Consider the following 17683-nt stretch of genomic DNA (forward strand, 5'->3'; position numbering starts at 1 on the left):
GAGTGTCATTTTAAGGAGGATTTTAGTCTCCTTTTATATGGGAGCAGGTGGGAATCTGTTCTCCCAAGCCTATGATATATATGTAATAACAATAGAAAGACTGACTCAGTCAATTAAACCCACATTTGAGGAGAACCTGCTGAACTGCAACGTGGCTCAGAGATATATAACTCTAAAGAGGGGGAGGTTACCCCCTCTTGGATTAAGAGTGTTTTCATCCAATCATAGCTTAATATGCAGTAAAGACAGGTCCAACTCAAGAAGGCAAAAAATTTTTATAACTGTATTCAGTAATATTAGATGATACTGCTTTCAAAACTTTGAAAAATACAAAAAGTAATTGCATTCAGGTTGTACAGAAGATATAAAGATGTACTTAGCTTATATGCAAAACATCTTATCAGGGTCCCGACGCGGCCCCGTTTCGGCGTCTGCTTCAGGAGACCCCGCCAAGCAAGAATAGAAATTTTGCAAAAAGTCACATAAGTAAAAAAATCTTCAAACTGTAATCGGTCAAAAGCTGAAAAATTTCCATGCAACCAAAAGTTTCCGTTGCACGGAAATTTTTCAGCTTTTGACCGATTACAGTTCTCAAAAATACTTATCAGGGTCCCTGATATTTTTGAGAACTTACCGTATGAATGTAAAGTTTTTTAGTGCTCACCTGAATGCAGAAAATTTTGCTTGTTTTTTGAAAGCTCTTTGAATGCATATTGCATCATTATTGAGATATATACACAGTCATAATCATTTATACCTTTGAGTTGGACTCGTTTGATACATTATGAAGCAATGATTGGAAGATAAACTCTTTTCCTAAGAGGGGGTCACCTCTTCCTCTTTAGAGTTTTATATCTCTGAGCTGAATTTTTGTATAACGGGTCCTCCTCGTGGGTTGAGTTACTATTATAGAGTCGGTCTGTTTTTGTTTATATAGTGATTTTTCTGACTCTTGGTTACATTGTCCCTGCTGATAGTGGAAACATATAGGCGACACCTGCAGCCATAAGGTTTATTGGGGTAGTAGACAGGTGGGTATAGTAGGTTTTGTGGGAGTTTTGAAGGGGTTCTGGTGAGATGTACATCTGGCACCCTTTATGTGAAGTTCACGGCAGTGCTCCCTAAGGTGCCCCACTGCTCTGCTGGCATGTCTGTGTGGCCAGGGTAGTATAAATGGCGGCCTACGTCTAAAAGACTTGGTTTTAGATGTTTTGAACTTGAACATTTTTCTTTTTGAAAATGGCTGAAAAAATTAGATGTCCTGAGGACAGGACATCAAGGTAAGTGATTTTTGGAGGAAAAAAAAAAGAATATCTAGTAGTTTTGAAAATGGATGTCTTGGCATTCTGATTTTTGGATGCATTCTTCAAGACATCCAAATTGGGCTTAGATGCACTAATCAAAATGATCCTCCACGTCACTTGCACACACCTTTACAGCGTAGTGTTTGGGCCCCTTGCTCTACTTTCATCGGTCGTGTCCACTTATGTGCATAAGTGCTAGTATTCTATAGAAATGCAGAAATAGAAAATGAAGGCAGTTAAAGACCATATGGACAATCCAGTCTGCCCACCCATGCCATCTACTCTCCTTTCCTCTCCCCTAAAGATCCTACTTGATCCAACCTTTCCTGAATTCTTTTTTAAATTATTTATTTATCAAATTTTTACATGTTATAAATCAAGTATCCACTTGTACAGAAAGTTGAAGAAAATCAGGAAAATAATACTCAAAAGTAAAATACATGGTAATCGAGTAAAATAAAATACAATTTTTAGCTTAAATTCAGCTCAAGTCCTCAAAATTAGATCCAAGAAGGATAAGGCGGACTTAGTAACAAATACTAACGACTATCAATTCAAATATTAGGAAAACAAGATCCCTTGGCTGAGGAAGGATATCATTATTCAAATGCACTTCACTTTGATTTTGATTTTCCTTCATCCAGCCGAGTTCCTACCAAAAAGGCTGTCAACTGGAATGGTTCAAAGAATACATATTTCTTCATATGGTATTGTATTACACATTTACAAGGTTGTCGAAGAAAAAAAGTCCCACCAAGAGATATAACTCCTGGTTTCAACAAAAGAAACTCTCGCCTTCTTCTCTGGGTTTCCCGTGTCAAGTCTGGAAACATTAATATTTTTTGTCCAAGAAATTATTTCATTTTATTTCTAAAGAACAATCTAAGCAACCAGTTTTTATCTGGGGCAAGAGCCACAGTAAGAAGCAATGTTGCCAGAGATGCAAGCTCTCTATCCGAAAGTTCCAAAATTGCTGAAACATTAATTGGTTGATTATTCTCCTGTTGTTTAGATGGTGATTTAATAGGTTTCATTGGTAGGTAATATACTTGAGTAAGTGGTGGTAATGTATCCTCTGGAATACCCAAAATCTCCAACATATAACGTTTCAACATATCCCTAGGCGTCACCGAGGGTATCTTAGGAAAGTTAATCAGTCGGAGATTATTATTACGTGAAAAATTCTCCAAAGTTTCCAATTTTCTACGCATATTTGTATTATCTTTTATTATTGCTTCATTAAGCTGTTTTGATGCTTTTAATCCCTGTTGTATATTCTCAATAGAATTCTTAGATTCACCAATTTCAACTTTTATATTTTTTATCTCAGTTTCTTGAAGAGCAATTTTATTTTCCAGCTGCAAAAGCTGGGGCTTGACAGACTTGGCTAGGTCAGCCACCAAATCCCAAATTGAATCCAGTGTTACTTCTCTGGGTTTTTCAATAACATATGAAGAATTAAAAGTTTGAATAGTGTCACCAGTTTTCAGCTGTTCCTGGTAATCCTTCTGCTGGCCTGAAGTAGTCCCTGATGTTTCCAATTCCTCAATATTCTTTGGATTCACCTGAAAACTCAGGGAGTCCATCTCCACGCTCCCCTCATTGTTCTCCCTGGCCTCCGAGGGTAGATGCCTGCCTTCTACCGGCAGCTCCTCCTCTCGTGGGGAGCTGGAAACCTGAGGAGGTGGGGGAGGTGCCCTAGCGTCGGGGCTCAACGTAGTCTCCAGCCCCAAGGAGATCGCCTCATTCCCGCCCCTCTGAGGCGTCTCCAGCGGGGGCACCGACGCTGCCAGGACATCCTGCATCCGACGCAGGAGTTCTTCTATGTTGCCGAACGAGGGGACCGCCGAACGCCGCGAGGCTCCAGCGGCGCTGCGGCCTCTCCTCTTCGGCATTCTGAGTAAGTAACTCTTTCCGAAGAAAAGTTTTCAGAAAATCTCCGGCGTGCTGCTCAGCGTCCGGGACCGTCGGCCATCTTGGATCTCTAGAAACTCCCCTTTCCTGAATTCTGATACTGTTTTTATCTCTGCCTTCTCCACTGGGAGGCCATTCCATGAATCCACCACTCTTTCCATGAAGTAGTATGTCCTCAGATTATTGCTGAGTCGGTCCCCCATCACCTTCATCCTATGCCCCCCTCATTCCAGAGCTTCCTTTCAATCGAAAATGACTCATCTTCTGTGCATTTATGTCATGTAGATATTTAAACGTCTCTATCATATCTCCCCCATCGTGTCCTTTTTGTCCAGATTTTTAATTTGCCCCCACGTGCTTTATGATGAAGAGAACTGATCATTTTAGTTCAGGGATCTCAAAGTCCCTCCTTGAGGGCCGCAATCCAGTCGGGTTTTCAGGATTTCCCCAATGAATATGCATGAGATCTATTTCCATGCACTGCTTTCATTGTATGCTAATAGATCTCATGCATATTCATTGGGGAAATCCTGAAAGCCAGACTGGATTGTGGCCCTCAAGGAGGGACTTTGAGACCCCTGTTTTAGTTGGTACCTTCTAGACCAGTGGTCTCAAACTCAAACCCTTTGCAGGGCCACATTTTGGATATGTAGGTACTTGGAGGGCCGCAAAAAATAGTTAATGTCTTATTAGAGAAATTACAATTTTGTATGAGGTAAAACTCTTTATAGTTTATAAATCTTTCCTTTTGGCTAAGTCTTAATAATAATAATATAATTTATAGCTAAAGAGACATATCATCAAGAAACTGTTTTATTTTACTTTTGTGATTATGAAAAACATACCGAGGGCCTCAAAATAGTACCTGTGGTCCCCGGGCCGCAAGTTTGAGACCACTGTTCTAAACCGACTCCATCCTGTCAGTCTCCTACCATCTCCATTTTCCTACTGGCCTTTCCTCTCCTAAACATGTACGTGTTCAAAGTGTGTGTGTTGGGGGAGGGGTTACGAGTGGGTACCTGGATTATAGAATCACCTTTTAAGTGAATTTGTATTATCTGAAGAGATGACAGTGTATAGTAAGTTTTGGGGCGATAATTGCAAAATATGTTCCATATCCATTCCCTGCCCCATTCCATGTTATGCAGTTAAAGTGTATTAGCATGCACTATCAATCCAATGCAGTAAGTGATATCACAGCTGGTGCATGACTAGCTGCTAATTCATATGCTAATTGCTGGGTAGACTTTAGTAAAAGAGCCCCCTATGTTATAAGAGCTTTCAGTTGGAAAGATCTTTTATATATATATATTTTCTCACACATGCTAGTATTTCTAATAATTGTGGATAAAATTCATATTAATGCACTTTGGGGTCTTTTTACCAAGGCACGTTAATCGATTTAGCATGCACTAACTGGTTTAGCGCATGCTAATCAATTTAGCGTGTGATAAAGATTATTGCACGCTAAATACTAAGGCGCCCATAGAATATAATGGGCGCCTTAACATTTAGGGCTCCTTTTACAAAGCCGCGCTAGGGCCTTAACGCGCGGAATAGCGCGCATGCTAATCCGGGGTGTGTGCTAAAACCGCTAGCGCACCTTCGTAAAAGGAGCCCTTAGTGCGCTAATCTTTTGCACGAGCTAAATTGGTTAGCGCGCCTTATTAAAAGGACCCCTTTAATATTTAAAGTATATTTGTTAGTAAGCCCATAGTTAAGCATTACTTCTTTTCTTTTAACATTTATTTATACATTTTTCAATACGTATACAAAAGAAAAAAATAAACATAAAATAAACATCAACAAATACAGCAAGTGGCCGCATTACTAATTGATACAAAGCTCAGATTATACTAAAGTTGAGAGCAATATGTATCTAAAATACGGCACCGATGAAAACAAAAACAAAAAACTGTGGATACAGATGTTCTGGAGATAATTTATTATACACTGACATATAAAAACATGAAAATTCAATTCAAAAAGTACAATGATAAAAAAAAAAAATACAGTGATAATAATCCAACCGGACCCTACATGGTCCATGTTTCGCCGAACACACCTTCCTCAGGGGTCCAATGGTTTGCAAACTCACATATAAAGAACTGGACTGAAAACAGTCTATTGTCTTTAAACATGTGAGCAAAGAACACCGCAGACAAGCTGAAGTAGGAAAAAAAAATGCTATGGAGAGAACCCAGTGGGGAGACTGAAACTAAACGCTAGTTTGCATTATGTGTGAAGATTCTATTGGTTGTAGAGTGCAGCCTTTAGTAAATGAAGATACATGATTACATTTTAGCGCTATAATTTCTTCATATTTTCTGTAGGCGTATATTTAGTGCGCGTTAAAATTCATAGTGCACCTTAATCAAACAGGGGGAAAGTATTCCACCATTCGTGATATGAAACTTTTACATTATTTTTCCAATAAAGAACAATGATATGTAAGGCTAAAGCCATCATAAAATCAAATCATCTAGAATAGGTGGGACCTATAGCAATATTAGGATCGGAAGACCGGCGTATAACTATTATGTAAGTTATGGGAACAGATACAGCAAATACATTAGAAATAGTATCCCAGATTTACCAGTATTGGGTTAGGTAAGAATGAGTCCAAGAAGCAGTATGCAAATTAAAGTAAGAAGATTGCACTAAGGGTGCATTACTTCTGTGAAAAAAGCATGATATGTATAGTTTGTTGACACCTGAAATGCATTATGATGATTTTGTTTAAATTAGTGGCAGAGCATCCAATGATATACAAGGGAAATGTGGTACAGGTAGTTCTCCCTGATGTGTTTGAATATGGGATCTACATTATGCCAAAGAAATCAGGTCCTCTGGTTCAGATTTTAAACCCCCTTACATTAGCTTTGGTGATCAGATCTTGCTGAGAGAGAGCGATTACCCACAGACTCATTGGTTACCATGACTGCAGCAAATAGTCTCAGAACTATTCACTGGTACCACTGTGACAAGATCTTAATTTCAACCTTTTGTCGCACTTATCAAGAGAACTCAGAGTTTGTGCAAAAAAAAAAAAAAAAAACTCGGATCCTGATGCTCTCTTCCTTGGGCACTTGAAAATCTAAACTGCTAGCAGAAACATCCATTTTTGTCTAGGTTAGAGGTGCTCTTTCTCCTGCCCCAAAGATGAGTCCCTATTATAAGAAGCAGCAGCACTTGTCATTGATTGGAGCTCGCAGAAGGCATGGGAAGGTCGTCCTTGGTCAGTAGAAGAGGTCCCTGCTCAATCAGCTGCGTATTTTTCTTTCTGTTTTCTTGTTTCTTGCGTTAAAAAAAAATAATAATAAAATGTTGTGTATGTGCTTTTGTATCATGGTGGGTTTTGCAAAGACAGTCTGGATAGCCACACATTAAAGACGGCCTTTCCCCTTTCTTTTTAATTTTATGCAGTGTGTCCTACCCATTTTCCTTACGTAGCATGCTTTGTGTGCAATGTTTATGTTTACATTTTAAATCATTTTGTCAAATTTTTGTGCAAATGGAAGCCGCTTTGGTAATTAAAGCGGGACGTCAAGACTAAGGCCCTCTTTTACTAAGGTGCGCTAATCGATTTGGTGTGCGCTTAACGCTAACGCATGCGCGTTAGTCTATGGATGCGCTATTTCGATTAGCGCACTTAGTAAGAGAAGGGGGGGGGGGGTAAATAAACTTGAAACTTGAGTACAAATAAAACTCAGTTACGCATCTAAACCTGAGGAATTTTTTTTTTTTTTCCCCCCCTCATTCTTTGAGGCTGCAGGTAGATTAAAAAAAGCTGGACAAAATACCTGGAACACATTTATAATGAGTTGATGTCAATGCTAAGGGCTTGGCAAGCAACCTTACCACGGGCAGCACATTTACAAAGCAGCCCTAATATCTTTGCTGTGGAAAGTAGTGCAAGTGCTGTTTTGCCTTGGGAATTTTATGCACCTTCACTGGAAAGTCCAATGGTAAGAAAAGGAGGTTTTTAAAAGAAAATGGCTACCCGAACAGCCTGGAGACTCCGGTGGCATATACTGCATGCCATGCAGTAGTTCCCTGAGTGTAGTGTTCTGCTTCCCTGGTATGCTGGGGATAACGCAGAGACAGAATTCTTAGTCTGTGGTGGGGACGTGGCATCTCGGTCATTGCTTAAGAGTAATACAGTTCTGGATTTCACTGCAGGTGGTGAGTAGAGGTCTGCACAGGAACGGGGGTCAAGGGAATCCCGCGGGGGTCCTGCAGGAATCCTCCCCTAACCCACGGGACTCCCACGGGGACCCCCCTCTGGTCCACGGGACTCCTACGGGGACCCCCCTCCAGCCAACGGGACTCCAACGGGGATGGAAGGCTTTGGAAGCAGGGTTCATCCATATAATATAATGGACACGTCAGCCTTAGTAAAAGAGGGGGTTTATAAGTTAATTACCTGAACAGAAAACAAAAAAAAAAGGGTTCCACCAAAGAGATCCCACAAGGAAAACAGCAAAAGAAACTGTGGAATTGATGATCCTGTCAGAAGTAATTGCTGCTTTTTATGGGGACGGGCGGGGATGGAGGTAATTCCTTGCGGGGATGGGTGGGGACGGAGAGGATCCTGACGGGGATGGGTGGGATTTCTGTCCACGCGCAATAACTGAATTAAAAAATGTGCAAGAAGTTAAGGCTTTGACCTGTCATGGTAGCTACCCACAAACCATCTGAAAGCTAGCTACTTGGGAAGGGATAATGGGTGGGGCTATGGATTCTGGGGAAGAAGGCAGGGAAAAGTGCTTGATAGGGCAGGTAGGAATATTTAATTGTTTGGTAGGTTCCTCCTATCTTTTCATCTATGTTGCAATTCATGTTTCAAGTTTAATAAAAATTTGTATCCCGCCTATCAGTCTTCTAAGTGGTTTGTACATAATAAAATAGGGTAACATACATTAAAACATTCAGGACCTATTAGAACGATAGGATTAAGGTAAAGAATTACATTATAAAATAGGAAAGAGAGCCATATAGGGCAGGGATCTCAAAGTCCCTCCTTGAGGGCCACAATCCAGTCGGGTTTTCAGGATTTCCCCAATGAATATGCATTGAAAGCAGTGCATGCACATAGAGTTCATGCATATTCATTGGGGAAATCCTGAAAACCCGACTGGACTGTGGCCCTCAAGGAGGGACTTTGAGACCCCTGATATAGGGGAATCGCTTCTCGGCCTTTTGGCTAAGATCAAGTGTAGTATCTGTTCTTATCAGTTTATCAGTTTAAAACACAAAAGGAAGGGAGATCCCATCTGTTAACCAAAGCAGAAATGAAGATGTTTCATAAGGTACGTGCACATATGGATTGTTGCTGCCACTGAAGGCGGACACATGAGGAAAGGGACAACCCATAAGCAAATATCGTAAGCAGAAATTCTACTGGCAATCAGTTCTCATTTTGCCTGTGACCGCTAACAAGGCAGTGATTGAATTCAAAAATGTGGAGGATGAACATTTTTATTTATTTTACAAATTTTCTTTCTCGCCTAAAACCTAAGTGAAACTATTATTAATCTTGACTGGGGTTGCTATTCAGCATATCACCAATAACTGGAAAAATTATACTAATCTTAATTATACATTTTGGTGGAATTCGGTATGCCATATTTTTAAGATGGAAAGAGCAATTGCAATACAGAAAGAGAACTATAATAATTTTATAAAGATCTGGGGGCCATTGGAACATTATTGTAATGAGTAAACATCATTTTCCTTGGATGAATATATGTACACATGGGGGGGGGGGAGTTTTTCTGGAAATTTCACTAAATTATATGTTTATATTATATTTATGATATAATTGATTATAATATTTGAAAGAAGGTGGGTGGGACGGGATATAATTTTTGTTTTTAGAATTATATGAGAATTACAAGTGATATTGTTGTTACTAATGATATAGTCCTATACGCTTGCTGTAAGTTTTCAAAATGAATAAAGAATTAAAAAAATAAAATAAAACCTAAGCGAGTTACAATAAAACATACATAAAATCATGTCTCATTTACATCTTCCAATTCCATAATCCAGACTCACATAATTTAAAATAAATATACCTGTACAAATAAATTAGTTTTATGCAATCTGCGAGACTGTTCTATGTTCTTATACAAATGTAAGCTACCTGACAGTCTATTCCACAGTCTTGCGGCAGCCACAAAAAAAAAAAAAAAAGACAACCGCCCTTCACGTAATTTAAAAAAAATAAGCCTGGACAAATAAGCGAGTTTTAAGCAATCTGTGAAACTGTTCTATTCTCTTACGCAAGCGTAAACTACTTAGCAGTCCATTCCATAGTCTTGCGGAAGCCACAGGGAACACAGACTGCCGCGTGGTCACATATTTGATATTGCCAAATGTCAACTGCTTGGATGTCTCGATCTTAACTTCCTACAAGGAAATAATACTATTTATTATTTCTATAGTGCTATCAGATGATGTTGCCGACAGCTCCTATTTGTCGGATAAGCTCTCCAATAGATCAAAGAGGGTCCCCCACCCTCCCTGAGTTTGTGTAGAGCTGGGGCCCCTCTAGACATGCTTCAAAATAAGAAAAAGATCCTAGAGACACCGAAGAGAAGACGCCAATTCCTAATGATGAAGCCTGGGGTAACTTCGATAGGGGGGAGTATTTTTTCTTAGATTCCCCTGTATATGTATAGTTAGATACAAAATGAACACCTAAGAAATTTCCTTTCTCTGAAGCGTCTTGCAAAGGAAGGAATAACGACCTAAAGTATTAAGGGACACCCAATGCAGATACTCCAGATACTTTGGCCCTCTTTTACTAATGTGCGCTAACCAATTAGCGCGTGCTAATTGATTTAGCACGCAGGTTAGCATTTAGCGCACGCTAATCAGCTAGCGCACCTTAGTAAAAGAGGGGGGATTTGATTTAATGGTTTATATATAAAGTTCACTCTTTGAAAATCTTGGATAAAAATTGTGGACTGGAGATTGTTAAAGAAACAAATGGTTTACTTGTTAAATTTTATGTTCTTTTTTTTGTACATTGCGATCTTGTTCATAATTAGCAATCTTTTCTGTACAAGATTTATAATGCTCATTAAAATCATGAAAATTGATAAATAAATTTTAAAAAATACCACTATTTAAAGCATAAGGTGTAAAAAAAATAAAAAAGGGGATGGGGGGGGGAAAGGATCTCGGAAACCCGCTTGGTGAAAGGGAATAAACCTCAGCCAAGTCCGACATGGTTCCACATTTCATTCATTAGTCCTGAAAAACTTCCCCCTTCCTTTTTTTATTCTTTCTTCCTTTCAATATTAATTTTTATAAAATCTTCTCCAGCTAGCCACAGCCCGACAGGACCTGTTTATTTAATTCCCCAGAGAGCTCAGAACGGATTACAAGGTAACATACATAATAATTAAACAAACAAAATGCAGACAATTAAGACAATACGGGCCATAGTGGAATTCAACTAATACAGATGTTCATCTTAAATTAGAGATCCATTCCAGAACAAGGATTTATAACCTACGGCTAGTTATAGGAGGTGGGTTTCAAGAAGTTTACTACTGTTTAAAGGGAAGGGGGGGAGCAAAATAATAACTGGACTTAGGGCTCCTTTTACGAAGGTGCGCTAAGCGTTTTAGCGTACTAGCCAAAAATCTACCGCCTACTCAAAAGGAGGTGGTAGCGGCTAGCGCGCGCTATTCCGTGCGTTAAGGTCCTAGAGCGACTTTGTAAAAGGAGCCCTTAGAAACAGTTTTCTTTTTCAGTGTTTGAGGGGTTCTTTACAACACCATCTATGCTGACTAGTATAGTTAAGGTTTGGAGCCTTTCGTAATACTTTCTATGGGCTTATGACTATTAAACATATGAAAATTTGTGCGTTAAGATGCTATTTGTTTATTTATTTACTCCATTTTTTATATAGGATTTCTTAATTGATTATGCCACAAAACTCAGAGTACAGTAATATAATAAATGATGACAGATAAAAAGACCCGCCCTGCTCCGCCCAATCTACCCATGGAGTGGAGGCGTGGCCTAGGGGTTAGAACATCTGCCTCGGCACCCTGAGCTTGTGAGTTCGAGTCCCACTGTAGCTCCTTGTGACTCTGGGCAAGTCACTTAACACTTCCTTGCACCAGGTACAAAATAAGTACCTGTCTAAAATGTACAAACAACCAAATATCAGCTGGGAAACTCTATGAAGGTGATATTGTATATATCTTCAACAGAAAATCACCTTTTTAAATAAACGTTTGTGCATACAGTGCTTCAGAGTAATTTTGTGTGAAAGGCTCAGACCCATAACCAATCCGCTAAGTGATAGAACGTGCGTCAGTTGCCAGTGAGACCATCACTGTCTCATACCACCAACTTTCAAATAATGTTCTTCCTCTGTCGTTCACAAGCTAATAATAATAACTTACCTGAAGCTCCTTGGTGGTGTTGGCTCTTTCAGGCAGCCACGCTGGGACTACTTTTTTTTTTTTTTAACTTTATTAATTTTCAAAACTTCAATAGTGCACTATAACAAATGTGATGTATAATTATATAATAGCACATTCAACTTACACATGTTCATAATCAACCATTTTCCACCCACCCAATGATTATTCAATAAAACACAAAAACATATATTACCTCAAAAACCTTACCCCATTCAAAATACTGATATCTTCCCATCCACCCCAAGTGTAAATATTTAAAAAACAATTTATAACAGAAATACCCCACCCCCCCCTTTCCCTGAATATGTGCAAAAATAACAAAACTGACTCACATTCAATAATCAATTATAATGAGGTAACATATATGTCAATCTTAGAGTTTAACAATATGGACTGATATGTGGATTTCTCTACTGGAGTATCTGTTAATTTGTTAATAAATTTCAAGGTTTTCCAGGTGTCAATTAGAATACTATTGTCCTTTACATAACTGGGTAATCTGATACTCAACGCATGGAACAGTCGCAATGGGGACATCAATTGCCATTCTAAGTATAACCAACCAGGGAGGTTTTCCATGAGCTCGGAGAGGATCCAATACATACCCTGGTGCATTATATAGGCTTGATGATACCTATAAAAGTTGGGAAAATTTACCCCACCCGCCGCAATTGATTTTTGTAATGATAATAAAGCAGTTTTACCCAGCCAAATAAATTTAGTAAGAATACTATTTAATTTCTTATCAAATGACTCCTGAACAAAAACTGGCAACATATCCATTTGGTAGCAAACCACAGGCAAAATCATCATTTTAACCGTCTGGACTCTCCCTCACCATGACAGATGTAATGGGTTCCATTGCTCACACATTTCTGTGACCTTCAGCAATAAGGATCTTTCATTTACCTTTGCGCCGGAACAACTTAAATCATGCTGAAAATCCTTTTAGTGAAACACTGTCTCAATATACTAGACCTCTCAAGTCGAGTTTCACAAGGTTATGCCACCTCAGGAGGGGGACACTGTTCACCAGACTTCTCAACATGGACTAGGAGACTGCCGGTACGACATTGTATGCACAGATGTCTATTTAAAAAGGTGATTTTCTGTTGAAGATAAAATGTATAAACCACATAACAGAAAAATTAGTGTATCAAGTCCCATCCCTATCCCAAAAAGCTGGTCACTGGCCAGAGTTGTAACTGCACCCCTTTCTGCTCTGCTTAAAAGACAACATAATACCCAAATTCAATAAGCACATTGTAAAAGTGTGAATGTACAAGATCACAGATACATCATATAAATTAATCAATACCGGAGCCCTTCCCAAAGACATTGATAACCAGGGTATCTCCAGTAATAATTTCCAGGCTAAGGATTTCATTTCCATCAATAATTTATAGCACTTTTGGGAATTGTTTTAATTATATATACTAATAGATATTTTGGCCTATCTTAATTTTAGAATGGTTGAGGGAGTAGACAGATAGGCTGCAAGTTAGAATGAGCATTAAAACTGCATAAGAACTTGAGCAAAAGCAATAGGGCTCAGGGTTTTGAGATCATGTGTGGAAATCCTTGTTCATTTATGGGCTACATACCTAAGGAGCTTATTCTTTCCATCGTGTACAGGCTTTTAGGCTCTGCTTGACAAAACAAGTTCTGAGTCCCGAGAACCTACCTCTTAACTTCATTCTACTACCACGTCTCCCTCAGTTAACTCCCCCACATACACACACATACCTGTATGCACACAATGCCTACTCCCATCCAGAAATTCAGAAAGGGATTTGGGTGGGAGCTATAGGAGAATAGGTTTCAACAGTTTCCGGAAGGAGGAGTATGATATTCCCTCAAAAAAGTCATGAAGTATGGAATTCCAAAGGCATGGACCCGCATAGGAGAAGGCTCTTTTCCTTGTTTCCTGAAGTTTATTACTCTAGGACCTGGGATTTCAAATTGGTCATGGAAAGATGATCTTACGAGTTCTACTAGGTTGATATGCTAATGGTAACTCAAGCCTATGCAATAGTAGCATGTGAACACATTGACTCAGTTGTGTACGTAAATTAATATACCTTAGCAAAGAGGCTCCTGGGTGAGCTAAAAATATACAGGTCAATATTTTCTTTAGTATATGCTTATATTTATATATTTATATTCTTCATTTCAATGCTCGGGAATTTTTGTTTTGTTCCCATGTTCATAAATCATTTTCAAGAATAGATTATATTTTTGTTTCAGATCTATTAGTGCAAAGTGTGATAAAAGCTACCATAGATCCAATCATTTTATCTGATCATGGTGGCGTTTGGATTGAACTGAGGGTGGATGAAGAAGACATGGGAAGACTTGTTTGGAGATTCAATAATACATTGCTTGCGGATTCTTGTAGAAATTCAACAAAAGATGGAGGAATATTTTCAAATTAATGTCTCAAAGGAAATTTCAGCAGATATTTAGTAGCTGGTATTGAATATCTAGATAAAGTGTGCTATCCAGATAACTTATCTGGATAACTTAGGACTACCTATTTGCTGTCCTAAGTTATATGGCTAAATTATCCAGCTAGAGGACTATTGCTTCAGTCTGTAACCACCTAGGGTCATCCCATGCTTTACTCCTACACACTGGGTGGAGCAAATGATCCTATTCTGCTGATCGTTCTACATTTTTATGTTTCTAATAAGCTTAATTTGCTGCATTAGCTATTTTTGTTGTTGTTGTTTGCTTTCAAAATAGCAGCATAACCCATAATAAAATAACTAAGCAAAGTCTTCAATTGGGTGTGTTGCTAGATATGCATACAAATAGATCTGTTATGTGGTTGTTGTAATATTGTTTGCTCTTGTTCAACGTAGCTGGACTGGGTTCCCTTGACAGTTTCGGAGGTGCCTGCTAGTCTGCATGTGCTCTCTTAGGTGCCGATTGCTTTTTCCAAATACACAGGTCACAAGTTTAAATCCTCCTATTGTTTCCAATTATCTACCCCTTTCTGTTAACCAGTGGTCTCAAACTTGCGGCCTGGGGGCCACATGCGGGCCCGCCAGGTACTATTTTGAGGCCCTCAGTATGTTTATCATAATCACAAAAGTAAAATGAAACAGTTTCTTGATCATGTGTCTCTTTAGCTATAAATTACAATATTATGATTAAGACTTAACCAAAAGGAAAGATTTATAAACTATAAAGAGTTTTACCTCATGAAAAACTGTCATTTCTTTAATAAGACATAAACTATTTTTTCTGAGGCCCTCCAAGTACCTCCGAATCCAAAATGTGGCCCTGCAAAGGGTTTGAGTTGGAGACCATTGGCCTATAGGAAGAGGAGATGCAAATGTTTAGAGGCTTAGCCAATAGGGAGACATTAAGGTGGGCAGACTAGATGGGCCGTGGGCCCTTATCTGCCGTCTATTTCTATGTTTCTATGTTTCTATGCGGTCCTAAAAGTCAGAGCTGTCCTTCACCCATGGCTATCTCACTCCTTCCCTTTCTTTTGTATCTTAGTATCATAGTTAATTTTGACTTCTTAAAAAATCATTCCCCTTCCCTTTTGTTAAGAGATTAATGTAGCCTAGATCTCACTTTATGTTTTCCCTCTTCTTCCCTCACTTTCTTTTACAAATTTTAATGTAAACTGCTTAGATATTTATAATATTTATAGTAAATAAATATGGACTATGAACTATAAGTTATATGGAAGCCTGAAAAGGACACTAGAAACTTATCATACCGTATCAACATCAAGCCCAAGAACTCAAACTGCACCAGCCCTACCTATGAAAAGTCAGCAATGCAAATATATTAGAACACAAGTGTACCTCCACATTCAAAAGTCCTTGATCTATTTTCCAGGGTCTCAGTCCTCCTATGGAGTACTAATTCATTGTGTAGAAGATCAGGCTGTATATTTGTCATGTTCTCAAACTTTTTTTTTTCCAGTGCTACTATTTGTTTCTAACATTCCTGTAAATCCTTTTCCTGCAATTACAGTCCAATATAAATTGCAGAGGGGCAATAAGGGCAGAAGCAAAGCCTACTCCTGCCCCTATCCGCTGTCTTTACAAAATGGCTGCCAAGACCTCTAGAGGCAGCCTCACAATACTGTACTACCAAATATCTTGGAGGACTATGATGGTAGCTCTATATTTATAAAGCAAACAAAAACAGTACTGCAAGAAAATGTACAGGGTAAGGGAATTTATTAAAATGACAAAAACAAAAATCTAAAACCAAATGCATAAACTGCATAAAAGTATGGGGCTCATAGTCAAAAGAAAAAAATGTCTAAAAAGTGGCCTAAATGGCCTGATCGTCCAAGTACCTAAAATCAAAGCGGGTTTTAGACGTATCTAAAACCAGCTTAGGCCTTTTCCCTGCCTCTAAACGCACAGAGAGAAAAGAGGCGTTTTTAAAGGAGGGGAAAGGGCGGGCGGTGGGCGGGAGGTGGGCCGACCTAGACCTAGGCGTGCAGCAGTTATAACCAAAACTTTAGGCAGGTTGCCTAGTCGGCACTTATACGTTTTGACTTAGACCAAGTCAAAACAGGTATAAGTGCCGAAAAGGGGCCGCTGAGCTGATTGTGGCTGGCGCGATCAGTTCAGCGGCCCGGCAACCTACCCCCCCTCCCCACCGCAACCATCGTGGCAGGAGAGATGCCTCATCTCCCATACCGCGATGCGATCACCCCTCTACCCGAACTGCCGCGACTCGTGGCAGGAGAGATGCCCAATGGTTGTGGCAGTTCGGGTAGAGGAGTGATCGCATCGCGGCAGGGGAGATGGCCAATCTCTCCTGCCGCGATACATCCCCCCCCCCCACACACACACACACACTATCGGGGCAGGAGGGAGCCCAAGCCCTCCTGTCCCGCGATCTATGCGCGGCACCCGGAAGTGATGTCAGCGGGAGAGCCTACAGGGTCGCGAGGAGCACTTTGTTGACTGACGCGATCAACAACTTCAACTAGAGGTATGGGAGAAGGGAAGAGGGCGAGCTCACAGAGGGGAGGAATGGGAAGAGGCAGGGGAGGACAGAGAGGAGAAGGGGCAGATCCCCCCCCCCTTACATCACCACTATCAGAAACACTTCTGTATGTCACAATTCTAATTTTCATTCAATGTGTTCTTTTCCAAGAAGGAGATGTTATCTTTTTCTCCTTTTTTTTCTGGCCCTGAACCATCAGTTTTTGCCGCGCAATATTGGATTTGATTGACCTCTATCCCGTCAGTAGAGGCTTGCTTTCGATTGTGGTCTTGTTGATTTTGCTTATATTTTTAATTCCGGCATTAGGCTCAGCTTAGGGAATCATTCCTTCTCCTTTGCCCCAGCACATTGATCAATATCCTTGTACTGTAGGCTAGATGCACCACCATAAACACCATGATTTCCTGTCTCGCCTCTCTGCCCCCCCCCCCCTGGTTTGTTCCTTATCAGTCACATCTTCCATATAAAATGTATACTAGTTAATAATACGCTGATAAATTTAAATAAAATGCAATGCAGATGAGACACCGGTGCAAACATCAACGAGATGAGCCAAAAGGTATAAATGAAATCTAAATATCTGTCAAACAATATAGTAAATACAAGTGGAATACAAAAATAATTTACTTCACCACACAAATATATTCCAACCAAGGTTGTTTTTCCTATGCAGCTGTATAGTGCTAGCATAGAGTTTTTTCAGGTGATAATTATCCCTGGAAGAAACTGAGGTCTTTTCTTCGTTTTTGGTAGGAAATTATCTCTCTATACACCTCTTGGTTGGAATATATTTGTGTGGTGAAGTATCTAAATATCTGTGTCACATTATATGTGAAATCCAAATATCTAAAGAAAAGGTTTTCAAACATGTTATAGTAGTACAGCCAGATAGATAAATTTATTATGGATCTTACAGTAATATTTAAGTAATGACAGAACAATACTCTTTAAGGGGTCCCCAAATATTACCGTAGGAAATGATGGAGTTTTTTTTTTTTTAATAATTCTTTATTCATTTTCAAAATT

At 39.4% G+C, this 17683-nt stretch overlaps 1 protein-coding gene and 1 non-coding gene across 2 annotated transcripts in view; both read left to right on the forward strand.

Annotated features, from left to right (window-relative positions):
• Positions 1-17683, forward strand: part of NRXN1 (neurexin 1) — a 1819236-nt gene that overhangs the window by 1173900 nt on the left and 627653 nt on the right.
• LOC117358289 lies at positions 8405-8594 on the forward strand. Its single transcript, XR_004538990.1, has one exon. It is a non-coding gene; the product is annotated as a U2 spliceosomal RNA (small nuclear RNA).

The sequence above is a fragment of the Geotrypetes seraphini genome, chromosome 3, assembly GCF_902459505.1.
Source record: "Geotrypetes seraphini chromosome 3, aGeoSer1.1, whole genome shotgun sequence".
NCBI classification, from domain to species: Eukaryota; Metazoa; Chordata; class Amphibia; order Gymnophiona; family Dermophiidae; genus Geotrypetes; species Geotrypetes seraphini.